The following is a 21,544-nucleotide window of genomic DNA, read 5'->3' as shown; positions in this document are numbered from 1 at the left end:
GGCAATTGTCAGAAAAGTTATTTTCATAGCTGTTTTTGCAAGCCTTACAGTTTTTCAACATTCAGGAGAGAAGGAGGTAGCAAAAGGGGCAAAACAGAAAAGAGACAATACAAAAGGTAAAAGAGTCAAAGGTCGAAACAAGGGAAATTAAAATCTGCTTAATCCTACATTATTACTTTTCCTTTTTGTCTTTTGAATAGAGCCAGAATCTCCTCAGCAAAATGAGACTTGCTATCTTTTGCTGCACTCAACAAACCATAGTGAAGTTTAATCTTGACTATTTGTGCATTGTAGCCAACAGTTAAATGGATCTATTTTGAAATCAGTATAAATAGGAGATTAAAGCAGAACACAAGTGCAAAAGTACAGAAAATGTTGCAAAACCACCTCCTTCAAAATGGTAAAGATATATTTAAAAGGATTGATAACTGAGTGCCATCTATATTTATTGCATTGAATATCAGTTTGAATTATATAAAAAGGTTTTAAATACATAATACTTCCAAGAATACATTTTAGACTACATACATACAGTATTTAAATGTTAATATGATTCTGAACTAACCATAACATTTTAATGCCTCACATTAAACACTGTGGGTTGAAAACATCAAGAAGAAAATTAAAAAATAAAATAAAATATAGTTTAATAATCCTACTCTCTTGTGCATTTTGCAAGAGTCCTCATTTGTTTATTTATTGGCAATATCTCTCTTAAATATAAAGTAGTTAAGATTCTTTGTTGTTGTTGTTTTTTAAGACGGAGTCTCACTCTGTTGCCCAGGCTGGAGTGCAGTGGCATGATCTTGGTTCACTGCAACCTCCACTTCCCAGGTTCAAGTGATTCTCCTGCCTCAGCCTCCCAAGCAGCTGGGATAACAGACGCACACCACCATGCCTGGCTAATTTTTGTATTTTTAGTAGAGACAGTGTTTCACCATGTTGGCCGGGCTGGTCTCAAACTTCTGACTCCAAGTGATCCACCTGCCTCAACCTCCTAAAGTGCTGGAATTACAGGCATGAGCCACCGTGCCTGGCCAAGACTCTTAAAATGTCGTTTCCTGCTTAGCTTTTCAAGGCTCCAGAGCTTTCTCAAGTTCCATTGTTTCCAAAATTCGTGGCTCATTCTGCTATTTTATTCTGCTCACTTTTAAACTGGAAATATTCCAGAGGTCCTAAAAGTCTTAGAAACAGAGCACAAATGATGATATGATTGACTTATTGGCACCAAAGTCCAAAACTTGAAGAATGGAAAAGTAAAACTTACTCTTAGAAAATGTTCTAAGACTACTGAATTCTTATGCAAAAAAACATGAGTAGATTAAGCAATTTCATTTTAAGACTGAATCAGTTTCTTGATATAACTTGAAAATAACAGTTCTATGATTTTTCACTGTTAAATTCTCTGTTTTTATAATTTCAAAACATAGTCTAGGTTTAGCAAAAATGGATAAATGCCTGACCAGCCTCTTCAAACGAAAGTTACTAAGAAGTCAATTTTGTCATCTTGGGAATGTGCACTAGACATAATAATCACTGGTTTTCCTACCATACATAGGTTTCCCTTTGGGGAAACTGAATCCATATTCATATTTAATATTGTCTTCTTTGAGATTTATTCTGGGTATACTGCATTTTATCCATTCGTCTTTCTAGACTCAGATAAGGAATAAGGAACATTTTTGTTGTTGTTTTACATGTGCATTTCCGATTGGCATTAAATGTGGTTCCCAGCCTCTTTGTTTTATTTCTTCAATATCTCACTTGAAGAAGAATAAGTACAAGGAGATTTCAAACACAAATAACACCTGTCAATAAGTGCAATCGTTGCAGGAACACACATCAGAAGTGATACTTCTTAAAGTTAGTCTGGCTACATCATTTTGTTTTTATATTTCCATCTGAACAATTTAAACAAATGCTAGATTTGGTGTTTCTATGCGAAGATAACCTTGAGTGTAATTTTTTGAACTATTTAAAGAAGTTAAGAGTAAGCATCTAGACCACTTTGGCATGTAAATATGGCTGGAAAACCTAAAATTTCCTACATTTCCCCAGTATAAGCCAGATGCATAATCCACTAGATGGCAGGAAGATATCAAAGTAAACAGATTATTGGAAGCCTTTGTGTGTATTTAATGGATAACTATAAATACTCTTGATGCTTGACTTTCCAAGGACTGATGTAAGCTAATCATGAAAACCTTATTTTGCTTGCTCATGATTAGTATAGAAATGGATATTCAACCAATTCTGGTGAATAATATAAGAAAAAAATCTGAGGAACTTTAAAGAGACATTTTCTCAATTCTATGAAAGAGTCATAGGAATACAGATTCTTTGTCTTCTGGATTTGTCATGTCTGGATGTGATGCTGGAAAATGCTCAATCCATCTTATAAACAGTCTGAAAATAAAGACAAATCAAGAAGGAGGAGAGAGCATAGAATCACAGAGAAGTGTCACTGCAACCTAGTTGTATTATGACTAGAATCCACTTCAAATCCTGGCACATCTTGAAATCAACACCTCACAAGTCAAATTGAAGTTTGTGAGATTATTTTTTCGGCAAAAACATGCAAATTAATTCATTTTCATATTTTTTGAGAAGACTGTTGATGTGACTGATATGTAGAGAAATTTCCACATAGACAAATCTATTTAAAATGTGAATCTGTGGTACCATTTTGAAGGCAACTTTATTTTAAAATTAATACAATTATTATTTCTGTATACTTGGTAACAGTATAGATTCAATTCAACAAAATTATTTTGTGGGCTTTTTTTACATGTGAAGTAATAACAAAATTTATATGGACATATATGGACAGAATTCATTATGATAATATACTTATTTTGAAAGTATAAAGTTTTGCTTGGGAGAAGAGGCTTTTGGACAGTCAAATCTTTCATTACTTTACCAAAGGCTTGTGCAGCTTATCTGGAGAGCAGATGGTGATGGGATTGGGTGAACCATCCAATTACACAACCCATATGCTCTAGAATGCATGAAAAATGAGTAGGAATGTATGGCACAAGTGCTGAAAAGAGCTGCTTATGGGCAACTGCTTAACATCTAATATAAGTGAGGAAGAGAATAATTAATTCACTCCTTCCTAACTGTGGCTATGGCTGTCTCAGCTGCTGCCCAGCTCTGTTTGTAGGTGTGGTGGGAGACACGTTGGGCCTTTTTGCCTCCTTTGCCAGAAAAAAGAGCCCACAATGTTTTCTCCCTGTGACTACTGCATATGGATTTAGGCAGACGCATCTGCTGCACATGCTGCAATAGCAGTCACTCTCTCCACCTCCTCATTGAACAGAGTGCAGAGACCAAATTTGCAGTCATTCCTGCTCTCTTCAAGCCAAAGGCTCAGAGTAGCAGGGATAGGATGTGGCCAAAACACAGGGAAGGGACAGGGTCTACTATAGAGAACATCCATGTCAGGGTTCGATGTTCCACCGCTGAGGCTAGAGTAGCAAAAGCAATGTATCATACCCTTCTCGGTGCTCTAAATTAGACAAGGAGCAACATGATATAAGGTTGGAAGCTTCATGGAGCATCCCATTCCCTGCCATGTTGTAGGACAGGGATAAACATAAAGAATTTCCAAGGATCATTGACATGACTTTTCTTGGAGAAACTAGATATACTGGATTCCTTAAATCATTTATAAATATTCAGAGTGCTCCAATTTATTCTAAAATTATTTTAGATTTGGAATAGACAGGGATGCCAAGAAAGACTATTTTCAAACCTTACAATTTTCTTTGCACAACCACATGCCTTACTCCATGGCACATATTTCAGTTTTGAAATATTGTTTTTAGTGTGAGAGGCAAAACAAGGGCAAGAGAACTCTAGTAATAATTACCCTCAAGACAAAATAAAACTCAAACATTTGTTCAGTTCCCCATTATAAAGTCATTTTTCTCACACCAGTAGACATCAAATACCTGGTCAACTGGAGATAGAAAATTGTGCCGCTGGTAACCAGAAATCATCTGACTCTTATAAATGAGATTTTTAGCATTCCCATTAGAGCTTTCATGTTGGCTTATTAAGACTAAGTGGCCAGCTAAACAAGATTACCTGTCCCTGATAGAAAGGGAAATAAAGTTAATGGTAAGACAAGCTGGCTGGCTATATTCTTTATCCTGCCTCCTAAACTACTTTCTAAAATCTCTACCTGAGGACTTGACACTATGAAGAGCTTGATCAGTTCATTTTGTTGTGTAAGACTCATGGCTGATTTACAATTTGACTTGGAAATTTGTCTCAGGAAAATAGTTAGTAATTGTATGGGATAAGGAAAGTGGTGCAGGATGCTGTAAAATATTGCCCCACTTTATCCTCCTCCTAATGCTCAGCAACATTTCAAGCCAGCATTTAAATAATCTCCAACCTGCAATGAGTGGTTACATGTATGTATGAAGGATATTGGGATGGGAGTGTCTGATGGTAGGGACTCCGTAGGCTATCAGGCCAACTTCTCTATTTGACAGCCGGAGGACTTATGCCCTAGGATGTCCTCTTTTCTCTTTTTTGAAGTTAGAAACATTAGCAAATGCCACCTTAGGCAAACTATTAACAGGTATCCTTTTTCCTTTCTTGAAATACCTACTTCCCTACAATATGCCCAAGAACTTCTTAATCCCTCTACTCTTCATAAGACAGATCAGAACCTTCTATGGAAAAGATCATATGCTTTTAGTGAACACATGCCTTAAGCTTCATTCTGAATTGTGGAATACATTATCTTATTAAAGCCATTTCCATTTCCACCTAGTAGAAGAGAAAATGCTCTTTAATAGAAATTCAGAAATCACAGCATGTAGTCAATAACTCTGCAGCTTTGCTGGGCCACTTTGATCTGTAGGTTTTCCCTCTAATTTGCTGAGAAGGCTCAAGGATGAACATAGCGCAAAATTTGCATAAGTGTATCATCTGCATACTATGCTTCACTTCACTATGGTCAAGCTAGTTACTTCAGACTAATATTTTCATTGATCATTTTTGTATGGAAGGTTTCAATTGACTTTAGTGTGACTAAAGCACCATGTTGAAGTTTATTGCCAATTCTCTGATGAACCAGTCTTAGAGGATGGAGGCTACAAGGAATTCAGAAAGAATACCAGATGTGGTGATATAGATACAGCCACAAAATGTGCAATACAATTGGAATGATAAAACTAACATGTGAAAACACCAACAATTGAGGTCCAACAGCTGATACACTAAAATGGGACATAACTATGGGCTGCTATAGATAGATACGGAGACGTTCAGAGAAAAAAAAATGATGGGCTATGAGAAATGTATGAATGGCTGGTAGAATTTAGATTGGAGGTGGTGGGAAGCGATGAGGGCATTTCAGGTAAGGGGAACAAGGCAAAGTTGGGACAATATATATGGGTTAATAGCTGGGCATTAATGGAATGAGGGTACACCGTGGGATGCAGAAACATGTAAGATTGCATAAGCAGGAATAGGAAAGATTATTGATGAAATTCTACAAAGGAATTTAGCTTTGGTTTGGGAGAGCACAGGGAATTATAGTAGATTTCATGGTAGGGTGAGAAGATAATGAAATAAAATGGAAAAAGCATATTTAAGTTTGAGCCCTCACCAAGTTGTGACCTTCACCAAGTTACATAACTATTTTCATCCTCAGTTTCCTCATGCAAAAAATCAGGATATGGGGTTATGTGAAGATGTAAGGATTAGTAAGAAATACACAACATCATCTCATCCTCATCATTCTCATACTCGTCGTAAAATATGTCTATTATTAGTATTTGTATTGTTGATTTAGATAAATTAAGATGGCTCTATTTTTTGTGATTCCTTCTCCTCTTCAAGAGTTAGACCCTATCTTTTCTCCCCTTCAATCTGGGCAGGTTCTTTGAGTGCTTTGAGCAACAGAATATCACAGACATTATGACGTGCCAATTTACAGACACAGATGTTCTTCTACTTTTTGTCTCTCGGAATGTTTGTTTGTGGATGATGTCTCTAAGAACCCAGTAACCATGCTGTGAATAGCCTGAGCCTTGTGGAGAAATTGTATGTAGCATGTAGATACTGTAGCCAACAGTATCCAGGCCCAGCCCCTATCTGGTAGCACATGTGAGGTCCCAAGCAAAGACCACTATGCTGAACCCAATTAACACAGAGGCACTTGGTGAAAAATAATATATTTTTTAAGATTAATGTTTCAACAGATTTAGAGATGGTTGGTTAAATAGCAATCAGTAACTATTGAAACATTGATTTTATTTTCTTAAATCACAATAATATTCAGTCAAATAATAACCATCATATTTGTTGTGATGGTTATGTAGAAATGACTGAATTTTATGTGTGAAGGAGATGAAAGCCTTAATTAGGGAATCAATGTTGAAAATGAAGAGTATTTCCTTCATTAACCGTTAATTCATTCACTCACTCAATAAATATTTATTGAGCAACAACACTTATAGCACCATATTTGTGGAAGCTATCTATTATTTGGTTATTTCTTGCATTGGTTGAGTACTTCCTTATTGACTATAAATGCTATGTTTCAGTCGCTAGATTCCCAAGAATGTATCCCATATGTTCAGCAAAAGGTGTACTATCTCAATTGGAATTTAATGTCATTCTGTTGCTTGGCTGTTCTGTTTCGTTATCACATTGCTTCCTTTATTGTTTTTGTTTCTGATAAAGGACTCTATTTAGGAGAGCACATCTCTATTCATATAGATGTTAATGTTATCACTTTATTGTTGTCTTAGATTTTATTTCTCTTGGCCATGACCCTTTGACCTTTTGTTAGCTACTCTGATTATTAGTACAGTCCTACTACCTCATTTTCCTCTTTTGTTCCATCCCTTTCTTTACTTTTATGCTTGATTTCCTCACATTTTCAAAAGAGAAAAATTATTGCTTTTAGGTAAAATCCTTCCTCTATTCAAATAGCTGATTGGATGATTTAGTAACTCATGCTCATACTTACATAGACTTACAAAAGGATAGTAGTAGGAAATGTTTATATGGTAAAAATATAAACACAGGGATGACTTTTAGAAGCTTTGATTGATAGCCAGGAAAACTCCTGAAAATCTTAATAACACTGCGGTCAGTCCTACTGTAGACTTGTGGGGGATAATTTAGACTATTTTCCTTATTATCTTTTGTGCTGTATTATCAAAGTGCTAAAGAAATTATACTTCTAGAGCCACATTCAACACATTAGCAAATACTCCTTTATTAACATATGAGCACTCATTCAATGTATATGTAATTAAAGCAATATCAAAAACATTCAAGAAAACAGAATTGTGGTAGCATGAAGGTAATTTTTCCCCCACCAAAATAAGCAAATGTAGTAATTAACTGATTTAAAGCTCACTGTGAGAGCACTGCCATTCAGAACTACAACACTTGGTGGCATGATAACTACATATTGATAGAAAACACACACACTTGACTAGGAGATTCAAATTGTTTTCTTAGTGCTTCAGGCAAGATAGGCATTATTAAAACAACAGAATACTGCAGTGCTCCACTTTCAAACACCAGTAGTCTGTGAAAGCATAGTTCTCTTTGCTCATAAAGAGAATGGGAAGGCAGGATCTAAAGGGTACACATTTACCTGATAGTCAAAATTCTGAGATGAGATTTTTTGGTAACTCTCAGACCAAAAACAATATAGTATTAGATATTACATCTAATGCAGCCACACAAAAGTTTCTGCTTTACATTTTTAAAAGATGTTCACATATATTATTTTATCTGCTCACCAAATGTCCATATTACATGTAGATATGTTAAGTGGCTTGTGTATTATCACGTAGACAATAAGGTGATATTATAAACATTAAAAGCAAAGTCTTCTGCCTACTGGAGAGTCATATCACAAAATACAATGTAAGCTACTTGCCATAGGGAATATTAATAATGGATGTAAATTTTAATTAAGAAACACATGTCAGGACCTACCCTTTGCTTAGTAGACTAAATTGAGCCCACAGCTGAGAATAAAAAAGCTATACAAAATAAAGCTCCCTATTCTTTCAACGTATTTTCCTAACTTGTGGCTCTGTCAAGACAAGGTGATGGATAATGGTGAGAAACATAGACCTGGAGACCAGGCTAACTTGGAGGCAAAACTAGATATATAGATCAATGGAACAAAATACAGAACCCAGAAATAAAGCCACATATTTAAAAACAATCAATCTTTTACAAAAGCTGACAAGAACATACATTGGAGAAAGGAAACCTTTTTCAATAAATAGTACTGGATAAATTGGATTGACGTATACAGAAGAATGAAACTGGATATCTATCTCTCACCATACTAAAATATTAGCTCAAGATGGAATTAAAGACAAACATAAGACTCAAAATTATACAAGTACTAGAAAAGACAACAGGAAAACATTTTCTGGACATTGGGCTGGGAAAAGAACTTGTGACTAAGACTTCAAAAGCACAAGCAACAAAAATAAAAGTAGAAAAATGGGACTTAATTACACTAAAAAGCTTCTGAAAAGCAGAAAATATTAATCAACAGAGCGAAAAGACAACCTGTAGAAAGGGAGAAAAATATTTTTAAATTATACATCTGACAGAAGACGAATATCCAGAATTTACAAGGAGCTCAAACAACGCCACAGCAAAAAAGAGATAATCCCATTAAAAGTGGGCACTTTTTAGTGAAAGGAAACTGTTGTAAAAAAGACAAAAGAAGACATAAAAATGGCCAACAGGTTTATGAAAAAATGCTTAATACCACGAATCATCATAGAAATGCAAAATAAAACCACAATGAGGTATCATCTTACACAAGTCAAACTGGCTATTATTTTAAAATAACAAAACATAACAGACATTGGCGAATTTGCAAATAAAAAGGAACTCTTATACACGATTGGTGGGAAGGTAAATAGTACAACCTCTATGGAGAACAGTATGGAGATTTCTCAAAGAACGAAAAATAGAACTACCTTTCAGCCCAGCAATCCCATACAGTTATCTATCCAAAGGAAAAGAGATCAGTACAATATCTGCACTAGTATGTTTATTGCAGCACTATTTACAATGGCAAAGATATGGAATCAACCTAAGTGTCCATCGATGGAGGAATGGATAAAGAAAATGTGGTATATTTCCACAATGGCATACTATTCTACCATAAAAGAGAATGAAATTATGTCTTTTGCAACATCAGGGATGGAACTAGAGGCCATTGTCATAAGTGAAGTAACTCGGAAGCAGAAAGTCAAATATCACATGTTCTCATGTGTAAATGAGAGCTAAATAATGTGTACACATGAACACACTGGAATGATAGACATTGGACACTCAGAAAGGTGAGGGATTGGGAGGGGAATGGATGACAAAAAATTGGTTAATGGGCACAATATATATTATTCACGGGATGGGTAACCTATAAACCCTGAATTGACCACTATACCATCTATACATGTAACAAAATTGCACATGTAACCCGTAAATTTGTACAAAAAAGAAGCTCCATCAAAAGATCCTTATAATAAAGGCAAAATATTTCCAAAGTATAATTATCAAGTGTTAAAATTAAATCTTCTACACTCTTGACTTGTCATTTTTTAACATTTTAAATTTTTCACTAACTTCTCTCGAGATGGTTATTAAAGTTTACTGGTTTGAAAATCTTGTTTCCTATGATTGCTATTCAATAAAATCTTGAAAAGATGATGAATTATGGCTCTGCTTAAAATTAACTTTTTAAATAACAATTTAAAACTAAATATGAACCATACGAAACCAAAATATAAGAGGAATTGTTTGTTTAAAAAGTTGAATAAAACTATAAAGCACAGGACAATTTACAAAATAGTTTTTCAGCAGATCAAACATTTCTAAAATCCAATTGAAGACAGACAGCAAAGAAAGAAGACATATACAGCCAAATTGAAGATTTATGTTGTAATCAACATTAATTTCATCACGTTTTCTAATTTGGTTACTACATATGTAAATTTTGACATGTAGAGTTTTTATTTGGATTTATCAAATATAAATTATGTCTGTACCATGATTTATTTGTGTTTAGTAGATTTCTTAATTTAAACACATTGTTTTCACCACAACAGAGTGCTCCATTACATTTGTGTTCTCCAGTAGTAATTCTATATGCAATATTAAACCTTAAATTGAATGTATAAGAGCATTCATAATGTCAGATGTTTCACCTTTGACAGATTGAACTTGCAAAGGTTTTACTTTGATTTTATTAATTGGATGACAAAATTGAACCATTATTGGTTGTAAATTAATGAAATTTCCTTTTGAAATATCTGAAGATGATAATATAAAACTGTCATTCTTTAACTGCTTATGAATTTCTTTTGCTAATGAAGCCAACACATTAACAGCAATTTTTAATGTACATGCCCAAGAAAAGTGACAATTGAAATTAGTGAAATTCATTTAGATCAGCAGTTATTTAGTCTAAAAAAAAGTCACTTTTAGTGTTACTTCATCATACCTCTGCAACTGTACATATTAAATCGTCATCTTTAGGCACTGTCTTCTCAAAATGATGTTCTTCAAAAGATTGTGTCTTGATTGCATATGCTTAGTGATATTATCCACATAGATATTTATTGTCTACGAGCATTTTGTGCTAATTACTCATGCACAAAATCAACTCTTAAGAAATGGAATATCAGTGAGAAAATTTTTAATAAAGCTTTCTTTCTTCTTCTTTTTCAACACATTGCTGTCTGAAGGGTTTACTGCAAAAAAATTTAAAAAGAACATTGTCAAACAAAGTGAATAATTGTACATTTATCACTTACAGTAAATTACAAAATCAATATAGCAATAATATTCTGACTACCTTTTATAGGCTCTATAGCAAGATTGCTAAATCTCTAATTTCTACACATAATTTACATATACTTAACCAATAATTTTCAAGTTTCCTATTGAAATGCCAAATGGCTGCCTAGTGCTCAAGCCACAACATGGAACAAAGAATCCAAATGGTAGGCAGTGCCACCATGTTAACCTGCACATCCTGTACATGTACCCTGGAACTTAAAATAAAAACAAAAATTAAATAAAGTAAATAAATAAATTAGGCTTCATTAAAGAAATAAAAAAATAAAAATAAGTTTCAAAAAACAATCTGTCTCCCACCACAACGGTAAATGGCAAGCAATTAGCTGTTACTACTACCCAGTTTAATCTAAGTTCCCTTCATGTTGTCGGTGGGAGCCGTGCATGCTGCTCTGAAAAGGGAAGTCTAAGTGATTTTGAAACTAAAAGAATCAGGAAAAGAGACAGGATCCTGCTGGGTTTTTTTTTTTTTTTTTTGTCAGATTTAACCACATGTGATGTGAAGACTATTTTAACTGCACGTGTATGTCACATAGTACTAGATGAGATAAGATAATGGCAGAAGAAGAAAGTACAATGGAAGGATAACCAAATAGGTACTGAACTATTTCCATATGACTATTAATAAAACTACTTTGTAACAGACTGAATAAATAGCAAGGAAGTGCTCATAAAATAGTTGGGACTTTTCAAGAGGACACAGAAGCCAGTCTTCTGTGGGATGAATGAGGGACAGTTGGAGTATCAAAACAAATATTATCATAATAAATTATCAACAGGGCAAATAATAAACTGGAAGGAATTATTGTACAGCAAAAGTAAATTGGGATAGTAAATATAGATAAGTTGGAATGTATGGTCACCTAAATAATGAGTGATGGAAAAAATACTGCTGGAAAAAGTTGGAGAGAATGGATGGAAGAACTTGTCCTTTTCAGGCCAAAATGAGAAGAATTATATATTTTTTTCAGAGTAGAGTGGAAAGCAATTCAAACATTTTAAGCAGTTGTTGCCTATTTTTCTTCTTTTTTCAATTTTGCCCCAGTTGCTGTATGAAAAACACAGTGAAATAATTTGGTCAGATGAAAGTAAGGACTCCAAGAGGCAATGACAACAGCCAAGGCAAGAAAAGAAAATATTTCCTAAAGGTTAAAGAAAAGGGAAAATACAGGGGAAGCATCATTCTTCCTGTCTTTACCTATAATCTGCATGTTCGTTGTTCAACGTAATCCTAAACAAGGATTCTTGCTGACAAAAGTCTTGCTCTAATGGCAGGTCGCCAAGTTGTGATGCCACCTCAATCCCAGAAAATTAAAGAAGAGATTTAAAAAATGCAAGGTCTTCAGTCATTCTATTTTGTTGCTTAAATTTTATATTTATGGCGAGATGATAAATTCCCTGAATATGTATAATAGGAAATGAAACATTATGCAATACCAGCATTTCTTTTCATTCCTGAAGGAAATAGAATATTAAAAATAAGTAGCACCATCCAAATCTTTCTGCAAAGTGGAATTATATTTTAGTAGGTTAGATATTTATCAGGCTGCATTTTGTATTTTAGCATCAACAGCTATTAAAGGAAGAAAAATGGAATGTCTTGTATAGGAGAAAGTGCATATCCTCAAAATCATTTTGACTCTCCACTGGAGCCTTCACTGTTCATATTCATAACAATAGAATAAATGTGAAATAATATAGCTTGGCACTAGGGTAAAAAGCTGATTCCTTCAGCTGTACTGATGATGATGCATGCTATCTTTCTTATTTATAGAAAATAATATGAACATGGCGTTATGAGTCACCTTCACACTTCTGTGCTATTCTTTCTTCCTTACATCAGCCCACATCAATAGGATATTGCTTGCAAAATAACATACCAGTACAATTTCCAGTTATTTCTGTATCAAACCTCTCTTACTTATGGGAAGAGAGCAATCAGGTAAAATGAGTATGCATGTACTCAAATGCGGCTGAGTTCTCCAGCTTATTTAGTCTCACTAATCCAATAATAAATGAAAAATCACTCATTCTTTATGCCCCATTTGAGCTAACCCCAGTGATACAGCACATATTTTTATTCCTACAGAGTATTTCTGTCTCATTTACCCAGTGAAATCAAATCTATAAATTCCAACAAATAGATAGCATATAAATTATATATTGCATAATATCTTATATACTTACCATTATATTGCAATACTATTAAAGTCTGACAAATGCCCATATGCTGAGGCAGAGAGAAGTCATATCCTTTAAAACTGTTATTAACTTCACCAACATTTTCCAAAGTACCATGTCCCTGATACCAAAAATAGTGGACTTGGTGTTTTGAGTCTCTGGGAATAAGTTCTCAATCTGTCCATGTTAGAGAGTAGAAAGTTATTAATACGGTGCAGACTGAAATTAGAACATGCTATTGGTCATTGCCCAAGACAACAAGAAAACCCATTCAATTTTCAAGTAGAAAATTTGGGAAGATTATATTGAACTGTCCTGGATTTTTTACATAAACAGAAATAAACACATATTGTGTCTGAGCCATTAAACATTTTGTATTTACTCTTTCAGCAGTTAACCCAAGTAACTTGTACAGTGTAGAATCATGACAGTGAGAAAGCTACTAATACTTCTGCTATCCAATTGAGTCCTGAGAAATCAATTCGAAATTCATTCCCTTGGAGTGCTAAAGCTTAAAACAGCTAGCAGACATGGACCTCTAAGATGTGACTGTAGTGTGATATTCATGGCTTTACAATATTCTGGGGTCTGAAGTGCACCTGCTTTCCTAGATGACTGTATGGAGATAAAGTTTAAGGGGCATCCAAAGCTCTTCCTTTACCTTTCTCTTTACTCTGTTCCTAAACTTTATAAGAAATTCTACAATGTGTTGGGTTTAAGGACATACTATTTGCCACTGCTAGCGCATGGTGTTTTTCTTTCTGGCTGATTTTTAGGAGAAATTTTCAAAGTCCTGGTCCCTTTAGTGCACTTCCTTTCCTGCTCTCTCTGTTTCCTCAAGCCAGGGAAATCAGAGCAAGAGCCACTTCATGAGCTCATTCTATTCCATTTGCTTTTTCTGCCCAGCTTTTCTCTTTCTATGTAGACACTGGGCAAAAGCACTCTAAATTTCACAGAGATCACAGAAAGAAAAATATATTATTTTCAATTTACGTAGGGGAAAGCTGAAGAGGGGAAAACTCACAAACTGAGTACTACAATGAATTAAATAATCAGAACATAAACACACAAGATTTACTTAAATGCTAGGCTGGCTTAATGTTCTATAAGCAATAATTATAATTTATCACATTAATAGGTCAATGGAGAAACATGTGATGGCTTGTTATTTTATGAACTTGCATGATAATGATCATTTGTGGAGCAATTAGTCACCTAATAGTGACATAGAACTCCCTGCTGATCCTGCATAGATTTCTGTGTTTGGAAATATTTCCTGTTGCCATTAGTGAACAAAGCAGTCTAGGGACCTTCAGGATTTGAGAGCAAAGGAACCAACAGGAATAGAACCAGGAGTGAGGACAGTAGTAACAGGGCAGAGCATTTGGGCAGTCAGCATCCTGAAAAGCAGGGTTGGGGCATGGGGACTGGGGCTGTGAAATAAATGTCTCCTATTTTAAAGAGATTGAGACAATTAGAAACACCCAAACAGGGATTTAAGTACAGAGAATAATTAGACACAAAATAGCCAGAAAGAATAAATGACATAACTTTAATTTAAAAATAAAGCAACGGCCCTGAAAGAGAAGGAAATGGTCAATATAATATCATGGACTGTTTGATATTGAGCCACTTAATGACTAGTCTATGGTTCCTTGAATCTCATCCTGATACTCCCATAAATAAGACTAATTAGGGGGCAAAGTGGCCCAATTGCTGCCATTGGGGGATTTATTGTTAAGGATTAAAGAAAGATGTCAGAGGAGAAATAGGCAAACCAAGACAGCGGGGATAATGGAGAATGGGACTATACTTGCAATACAAGAATCAAGTGGAAGCTTGAAGACACTGTGGGCTTTGCATACATTTTTGCTACTTCTATAATATTGAGTGTATTTCTCTCTGATTTTTGAGATAATTTATTCTAATGGAATGATATTAAATTTACTAAGATCTGAAAGAATGATCCAAGCACAAGGCATGGAACATAGTATTCGGTCAATATTAATTCTTTTCTTACCGGGACCCAATAGAACACTTTCATGAAAAAGACAACAGTAGGCCATTTAAATGTGTTAATGTTTCCCTTTATGCATGCTTCATGTAGTAGCCATTAATGCCATTTGCCAACTATTTCCAGCTCTCTGCCTCACAGAACAAGGTAGGATTGCATTGCTCTGCTCCATTTGATTGGTGGGGTAATTTTGGCCAATGGTATGTGAGAGGAAGTAAGATATGTCATATTCCCCATGTTACAGTAACTGATCACATCTGAAAATATGACTAAACCATCACCTTGGGTTATTTAGTCACAGACAGAGCCTCCGGGCCAACAGAAATATAGCAAAACATGTCGCAAGTATGTAACAAAATAATGTAGCAGGCAATGTAGCAAAAGTGAGAAATAAATATTTGTTGTTTTCTGCAACGAGGAAGGAGTTTTTCTTACTGTAGCATAATCTAGCCTAATGTAGTTGACACACACAAGCACTGAATTTCAGTGTATACTGGAATAACAGGATTTAGCCCAGTGTCACAGCTCTATGGGCAAAGATCAAAAGATAAAAGACCTGTAGTATTGAAAGTAGACAAAAACGTCTCCCACTCAGCAGTATAATGTAAATTTACAAATGTGTTGAATACAAAGCGACAGAGACAGAAGAAAGGCATATTTTTAGAGCAGCAGCAAAAACAGCGGGAGGCATATTAAAGGCTAAGAGCTTATTCATTAGAAATAGGAGTTAGGTAAATGCAGAGATAGAGGAGCTGTGACTTATGATGTGATGGGATCTGGGGAGTGATAGCTGTGAGTGTTGGGCCAGCTGGAAGCACAGAACTTAATGAAAAACCAGTAGCTGCTCCCTGCATGTATCTCTTACATGAATATTGCGTGTATCATGCCTACTAATTGTCTCGACATTGTGATATTTCTGCTGGGATATTCAAGGCACTATTCCACCTTTTTGGGTAAGAACATATCCCTCTAATGTGCAAGGGTATCTCTGATGCCAGTAATTCAAGAAAGAGAAGAATTCTTAGATAGGAAATCAGAATTCTGAGATAGGAAATAGAGAAGTACAAATTACTAGTTTGTAAAACTAGTTTGTGACCAAATTGTAACTTTGCATTAAAATACTTTATGCCTTTTCAGGAATGCTGTCTTACATACAGATAAAACATGAGGGAAAAAAATGGTAACAAATAACTGAAACTGAGCCACTTCTTTCTCCTAATTACATTTTAGCATATTTATTTTAGTCATCCTCACATGTAATTTTCACAAAGTACTCCCTTTTTTCACTTTTATCTTGTTTTAAGAGCATTATTCTTAGACTTCAAAGTTTAAGGTTCAACCCTGAAAGTGCTCATACTTCCAACACCTTTGGTTTACATTCCAGCCACAATCTGAAACACTGGAGAGGTTGTAAGCCCTTAATAAGCTAACTGTGCAATGGCAGGTACAAGAACTTCTGAATCTGAGAAGCTTCTTACTACTTCTTACCGTGAAACGGGATAGTGATGCTTTCTTTCTCAGATTTTACATGACCTGAATGAGTGTCTTTATAGTTTCTGACACGTAAGTGCAACATCAAAATATTGCTTATCTACTCCAATCCGCCTTTCACTCATGATCCATCTAAATAATTGTCCATTCAGAACACTGTGGTTAGTAAGATAGCATATTTCTCTTTGTGTTTGTAACACATATGATTCAACTGCAGGTACTAAAAGTGAAGAAGATGCCAAAAAACATATCACATTATGTTGTTTTCCCTCTCCAGTGTCCCACTCAGGGGGCTCCAATATAATATCTGATCCTAATCTTTTCCTGTAGATGTTTGGATAGTGTAAATTTAGACAGCGTGGGTTTGTATTTTAAATGAGAAACATGTGTGCTCAGCCTATTCTGACACCCTAACCAATTTCTCTAATAAAGTCCATAAAGGATATCTTCATAATAAAGATCTGGTATAACATCTACTCTTTAAATATTTAGCTTAATGTATTTGTTAATGGGAATGCTTATGCACAGTTTGCCACAATACTTCACAGCAGTGGATATAAGCTACATTTTCCTTCTACCTTTCAGTAAACATGCTCTAAGGTAAAGAAATAATAAAATAATATATAAAAGATACTTACTGACCACATATCACCAGGAACACACCTGTAGAAAAATGAGATGAGGTTTATCATGCTTGCTGCAGCCAATTGGACCATATTGCAGGAAATCCGAGGAGTCCTTCAGAAATAGGACTTGGGAGGAACTCCTTACAGGATTAGAGCTTGTGCTTTGCGCTCAGGAGGGTTCAAGAGATCAGCGTCCTATTCCGGATATGATGTCATTAACAGGGATAGTTGAGTCATTGGATATCATATACAAGTATATGATATATTTCTAGGAGATGAGAGGTTTAAAGCTGGACTGCAGCTAACATTGGTTAAAAAAAAAAAGTAGCAGTCAGTCATGTCTGTCACAAAAAGGAGATGTCTAGTTCCTTTTGCGTTTGCAGAGTGGCTTTATTTGAGGTTTTTTAAGATTCTATAAGTGTTGTGTACGTTCAACATTATGGGCTAGTAGTCACTGTTTTATTTTCTTATTATCCAATTTATACCTGAGTTATTACTGTCCCCAAACTTTCGCCATAAATAAATACTGGGAGCCCTGAAAGGCTAGTGCTTAGGGAAAGAGTGATGAAGATGAAAATGGTAATACAAAATAAGTTAAAAGAATAAGTTAAACAACAAGTTAAAACAATAAGTTAAATAATACAAAATAAGTTTAAAAAATTTGAACACCAGACTTGGTCCTCTTAGGAGAACAGCTGAGATAGGACTGAAGCAGAGTTTACATCTCTCCACTGGGTTTCTCACAAAATAAGCTCACACGTATTTTTAAAAATTTATTTTACTTTTAATTGACAAATAATAATTGCATATATGTGTGGGTTATAATATGATGTTTTGATATACATTTACATTCCAAAATGCTTAAATCAAGCTAATTACCATATCCATCACCTGACATATTCATTATTTTTTATAGTGAGAACATTTAAGATCTACCTTTAGTAATTTTGAAATATGCGAAACATTACTAGCAATTATAGTCACCATTCTCTGCAATAGGTCACTAAAGCTCATTACTTCTGTCTAACTAAAACTTTGTACCCTTTAACTGACATCTCCCCTTTCCTCATCCTTCTCCTGTCCCCCAGCCCTTGATAACCACTATTCGACTCTCAATTTCTATGAGTTCAACTTTTCCAGATTCCTCATATAAGTGAGATCATGAGGTATTTGTGCTTCTAGACACACATGTATTTTTTAAATTCAGACACTGAATTTTGTTTAAAATGTTTTCAATTCATTAAAGCAAATATTTAGAAAGTGTAGGAAATTTGTAATTAAACTTTCTAATGATAATAGTCTTCAGTGAGGACAGAGAATGTGTCAACTACCAACAGCATAAATTCTCTAAGGTCGTACATTTCTATACAAGTCAGTTAAGCACAGAATAGAATGGTGGTTGTCAGGTGCTGGGAGGATGAGAAAATAGGGAGGTATTAGTCAAAGGGTACAAAGTTTAGACAATACAAGATGAATAGGTCTTAGAGATCTACTGTACAGCATAGTGTCTACCATTAAAAATACTGTATTGTATACTTAAAAATTTGCTAATTGAGTACATCTTATGTTGTGTTTGTATCACCATAATAATAAGAACAAATAAGAGGGCAGGAGGAAACTTTTGAAAGTGATGGACAGGTTTATGACATAGATTGTGGTGATGGTTTCATGCATATATACTTATTTCTGAACTCAAATTGTATACATTAAATTTGTGCAGCTTTTGTATTTTACTTTACCTCAATGAAGTGGTTTAAACAAAGAACCTCCAGTATCTTGTAAATGTAATACGTATTCTCTATTAATGGATCTTACTGGTAGCAAACCAAATAAATAAAAGCAATTACTGTCTCATTTAGTTTAAGAGAGAAAATGATGTTCCATACCAGGTTTTTGTAAAGGTCTTATTGCTTCAGTTGAAGTCGAAATCACCATGAAAATCTATCTTGAAATAACATCAAACATGGTGAGCAATCAATAAATATGAATAATTATTAAATGATCTTTTTTTGGAGAAGAGTTTAGTGCCTTTTGAAGCACTGTCCTGATTTAAACCAAAGTTTTAAAGAAAAAAATAATTTTTAAAAATCCTGGTTGATAACTGAAGGCTAAAACTGTAAGGTTGACAAATAAGAGTAAGAATATTGGAAACATCCCCACCCAGTAAGGCAATTTCTCAACCTGTTTAGAAATATTAGATACATAAGAAGGAGGTGCCTATTGAAGCACTGTCTTGATTTCAACTGTTTTATTTATTTATTTATTTATTATTAATTTATTTTTTTGGGGATCGAGTCTCACTCTGTTGTCCAGGCTGGAGTGCAGTGGCTCCATCCCGGCTCACTGCAACCTCCATCTCCCAGGCTCAAGCGATTCTCCTGCCTCAGCCTCCAGAGTAGCTGGGATTACAGGCTCCCGCCACCACGCTCAGCTAATTTTTGTAATTTTAGAAGAGATGGGGTTTCACCATGTTGGCTACGCTGGTCTCCAACTCCTGACCTCAAGTGATCCGCCCACCTTGGCCTCCCAAAGTGCTGGGATTATAGGTGTGAGCCACCGCACCCGGCCCTCAACTAATGTTTTAAAGAAAAAAAAAAAGAAGGAAGTTTCAGCTTATGTGACTCACTAAAAGTGAGAAAAAATTATGGCTTTATGAAGTTTATTCACACACACTGACACTTTCTAAACGAATTATTTCTAATATCTATAATACATAAAGAAAAAATAGTGAAATGCCCTCGAAAATGGAAACAACATGTGAAGGTAATAGCTTAGTCATAGTTACAATTAGCAGGTCCAGTAATGCCCAGGAAGCAGAACTGAGAGGTGTTAGTGCACAAATTCAGTGAAGAGAATAATCTTTTGTCATCAAACACCTTTAAAAATATTTTTTAGTGAAAGGAAGAAAGTGTGCCTAGGAGAGTAGGCACAGCGATGGGTTGGAGTAGGAGGACAGAAAGAGGAAAGTACTGAGTAGTATTCAAAAGAAAGTATTTTGAGGCAGTCAGATCTGAATTTTTCTCACTATCTCTATCACCTTTGTAAGAAATACAACCTTCTTTAAACTCAGATTCCTCAACTGTCATGTGACAATAATACATTTTTAGAATTAAAAAATTTTGTAGAATTAAATATGTTATATATAAAGTTGTGAGTCTAGTTACTGACATTTGTTTGTGTTCAATAAGGAACAATTATGATAATGTCAATATTCCTTTGTGAATTTGTAATTATGATAGCCTTATATTTACAAATCTTTGTATATATATGTGTGTAAATATAGAAAAATATATACTTTCTGAAACTTACTACCTCAAGGAAACTTCAATTAAAGTTTTAATAACCATCCTTAACCATCATTCCATATATCTCTTTGTGCATATACATCATATATTACACACCTATAACTGAGATTACATAATACATAATTTCTTTTTTAAAAAGGACACTGTTAAAAACAATTATCTTTCTTTCACTTGTTTTTTTTTTGTGCTCTCTCTTCTTTCTTCGTGCTACTCCCCACAAGAGGGTAACCAATATTAACAGACCAGTGTTTATAATTTCAAATTCTTCTCAATGCTCATGTAATTATGTACATGGGTGTACACACATACTCAAACATATAAGGGATTTATTTTATATATGCAACTCTGCACATTGTCTTTTCATTAAACAACAAATGTTGTAAATCTATCCAAAACAATTGGGATAGCTTCTATTTATTATTTTTAATGGTCACATAATGTTCATGGTGTCTGTACTATGATTTATTAAAATCATTAGTTCTGTTTTCATTTTATAAATAGTGCTGAAATAAACATATCTGTACCAAGTGTCATTAAAGACCTTTTACTTTTACTAGCCTTCTCTTCTAACTCTAGGTTTGGGTTTATTAATTAAACATTTTTAATCTACACTATTACTTGTATTTTCTGCATTATGATTCTTTAATTTAAATATTCCATATTGTTCACTAACAGTCACTGTATCATGCATTATTTATATTTATATGTGCATGGCTGTATATATTATGTATCATATATTATATATCATGTATTATAAATGTATAGAGTCAAAATGAGTGAAAAAATTTAGATTTTCTCTTATTTCCTCTTCTATTTATCTTTTTCTATCTTACATTTTCTGTTTGATTCAATAATTATTTGGTTAGATGGTAATTTTCTTCATAAAATGTGTATGCTATATTCTCTTCATTTTAAAAAATATTTTGACAGGTGAGCTATTTCTTTGGGTTCAGAATTTAAAAATTGTATCTTTTCTCTCATTAGCTTATAGATTGCTCCTCTAGTTTCAAGTATCTAATGCCTGATTCTTTTCCTTTGTATATACCTTTCCGTTT

General features: G+C 34.4%; 1 long non-coding RNA gene across 1 annotated transcript in view; it reads right to left on the bottom strand.

Annotated features, from left to right (window-relative positions):
* Positions 1 to 10,680: 10,680 nt before the first annotated feature.
* The window catches only part of LOC134809372 (uncharacterized), a 205,483-nt gene continuing 194,619 nt past the window's right edge, over positions 10,681 to 21,544 (bottom strand). The window contains exons 2-3 of the long non-coding RNA XR_010154913.1: positions 17,197 to 17,221; positions 10,681 to 10,766 (exon numbers count right to left, since the gene is read on the bottom strand). This is a non-coding gene — a long non-coding RNA (uncharacterized LOC134809372). The remainder of the gene's footprint in view (positions 10,767 to 17,196; positions 17,222 to 21,544) is intronic.

This window comes from Pan troglodytes, chromosome X, assembly GCF_028858775.2.
Source record: "Pan troglodytes isolate AG18354 chromosome X, NHGRI_mPanTro3-v2.0_pri, whole genome shotgun sequence".
Classification (NCBI taxonomy): domain Eukaryota; kingdom Metazoa; phylum Chordata; class Mammalia; order Primates; family Hominidae; genus Pan; species Pan troglodytes.
The sequence above is the reverse complement of the archived record's forward strand: the minus strand, read 5'-3'. Positions and strand labels throughout refer to the sequence as shown.